This window comes from Nematolebias whitei, chromosome 21 (genome assembly GCF_014905685.2).
Source record: "Nematolebias whitei isolate Nwh7 chromosome 21, NemWhi1, whole genome shotgun sequence".
In the NCBI taxonomy this organism is placed as follows: domain Eukaryota; kingdom Metazoa; phylum Chordata; class Actinopteri; order Cyprinodontiformes; family Rivulidae; genus Nematolebias; species Nematolebias whitei.
Window position 1 is genome coordinate 13,114,928 of NC_056518.1, and position 3,182 is coordinate 13,118,109.

Consider the following 3,182-nt stretch of genomic DNA (forward strand, 5'->3'; position numbering starts at 1 on the left):
GGTCATCATTTTCTTCACCAGCAAACATGGAGGCAGAAGTTGCCACGTGCTGGTCGTCTGCTGGATGCTGGTGAAAGCTGGTGTGTGTCTCCAGCGATCAGTGGACAGGCCGGGCCCGCCCTGAACAGATCACTCATCCTTCACAGAGCCGACACCAAAACACACCTGATAATAACCGTCATTTAGATTCACCATTAACCTTACATTAAATCAAGCAGTGGCGGCTGGTGGAGTTTTTCCAGGGAGGGCTAATAATGCATCTTAGTACATATAGTATTTCACTGTCTCAATGTAGCTTCAATTTAAATGCTTCGATGTTAACACTAGGAGCTTGTTACTTTATTTTCATTATCCAGATCAATACGAATGCAGGTGTTCAGAAATAGTATAACACCATCAGTGACATTTAGTATAGAAAAGTATTAATGTTTGACAATTATTTTGTCTGTAAGAACATTCAAATAAATGTAGCAATAACACTTAGTACAGAGCCCAATACAATAACCTGGAGGCTAGCGCTAGCATGCTAGCTCCAAAAACAAATAATTTACCAGTTGCCACTTTTAGAATGCACAGTCAGATTAAGGTTTTTTCACAAACTGAGACATCTAAAAGTTGAGAGGCATATCAGTCAGAAATGGCAACATAGGCATTAAATAAAGGGCTTTCAATGGATTAAAGACTACCTGTAGCAGCTAGCCTGGTTGTGAGTGTCACTGCATGATCTGTACCGTGCATTCAGCTCTGGGCGCAGGAGAGGAGTGCCCAGAATGGTCCTATCTCTTGTATTGAAGAGGAGCTAACTGCTCATGTACAACTTTTATGAAGAGAATATGGGCAAAGATTTTTGCGCCCCAAGGTGGAAATAAGTCACCAATCAGAGATAACGCTGAATGAAACAACTTTACTCATCATTAACTATAAAATATTTTACTTACACAACTAAAATAATATATACATCCATCCATCCATCCATCCATTATCTTTTACCCGCTTATTCCATTTTGGGTCACGGGGGTCGCTGGTGCGCATGTCCAACAATCACTGTGCGAGGGGTGGGTTCACCCTGGACGGGTCGCAAGTCCATCACAGGGACACATAGAGACAAACGAGACAAACAACCATTCACTCTCACTCACACCTAGGGACAATTTAGAGTTACCAATCAGCCTAACATGCATGTTTTTGGTCTGTGGGAGGAAACCGGAGTACCCGGAGAAAACCCACGCATGCACGGAGAGAACATGCAAACTCCACCCAGAAAGGCCTCCGGACCGGGGTTTGAACCAGGGACCTGCTCGCTGAGAGGCAGCAGCTCTACCAGTTGCATCACTGTGCTGCTCAATATATACATTTCAAAATATTTAATTTGGTCATTTAAATATTTAAATTTTATTCTATTTGCTTTATGACTAAGGTAATGTGGTGAGGGGTGGGGTGGCACCTTAGCCCCCTCTATTGGCCAGCCACCACTGAAATCAAGTGGATGTTCTTGGATTGTTGGAAGAAACTGAACATACAAACTTCACACAAGAAGTGCCCGCCTGACGATATTTGAACCTGCAACCTTTTTGCTGTGAGTCAGTTGTGTCAGTCCTGCACCACCATACAGTTGCTGCTGTTCTCATTTGCATCAGTTTTTTGTACAAAGTATATAAAATGATTTGATTCCATGCACTGAGTGTTAGTGAGGTTTGAACTTTTACTCCAACTCTACATTTTGCAGGTTGTGATGGCAAAAAATCCAGACATCCATTATTTTTACCCACTTCTTCCTTTCTGGCTCACGAGGGTCACTGGTGCCAATATCCAGCCATCACTGTGCAAGAGGCGGGGACATATTGGACAGGTCTCCAGTCCATCACAGGGACACACAGAGACAAACGAGACAAACAACCATTCACTCTCTCTCTCACACCTAGAGACAATTTAGAGTTATCAATCGGACTAACATGCATGTTTTTGGTCTGTGGGAGGAAACCAGAGTACTTGGAGAAACCCCATGCATGGACGGAGAGAACATGCAAACTCCAGAATGGGTCTCCAGCTGGAATTCGATCTGGCAACTGTCTCGCTGAGAGGCAGCAGTTCTACCAACTGAGCCACCCACGGCATAAAGTTCAAGTTCAAGTAGGTTTACTGTCTTTCACATCACATGTGGTACATGAGGTGGAACAAAGTTGCGTACCCAAGGTCCCAGTTACACCAAACAATAGCAAAAATATAAAGTGTAAAAGTAAAGAGTAAATAAGGATCTAAGATATAAACTAAACAATAATAATGTAAAATAATATGGTGTAACAACAGCAGCACAAATATGAGTCTGTGTGAGCAGATGAGTATGAATGAATACAGCAGCCTGAGATAATCAGCAGCATGAGATAATTAGCAGCATGAGATCAGCAGTATGGATAATCAGCAGCACATATCACCAGTTAAAGTGACATTACAGTAATTTTCATGGTTAGATATTCATGAGTCTAACAGCTTCAGGGTAGAAGCTGTTCCTCAGTCTAGTGGTTCTACACTTAATGCTCCTTAACCTCCTTCCTGAGGAGAGCGGGGCAAAAAGTGTGTGTGCTGGGTGAGTGGGGTCCTTCATGATGCAAGTGGCCCTCTTCCTGCATCTGGAGGTGAGATGCAAAAAGTTTAAATTACATATAAATGAGAAGCTAAAACCTGTGGTATCCTGATGCATGCTCAATAATCCAGGTAGAAAATCAAAAAAATAATAAGTCTGGTCCTCTGGACATTCAAAAAACAAAATAAAGCAACAACAAGAACAACAAAAAAAGTAGAAACGTTTCATCTTTCATCCGAAAGTCTGAAAAAGTCTTTCGGATGAAAGATGAAACTTTTCTACTTTTGTTTTTTGTTTTTTGCTTTGTTTTGTTTTTTGAATGTCCAGAGGACCAGATTTAACTTTTTTAGATAAACCTTGTGGTGATGCCAAATAGGATGACTGTATTTTTCAGACTATAAGGCACACCGGATTATAAGGCACATTAAGCGAAATAAGTTAATTTTGACTGTTATTTGAGTGCCGTGTACAACATAAAACTGGTTCAAGGTCAGTAAGCACAACCAGAATTAATACATAAGGCTCACAGTCGACTTTTAAGTGCCTTATAGTCAGAAAAATATGGTAAATCTGAATCACCATAAATACACAGACTTGTAAG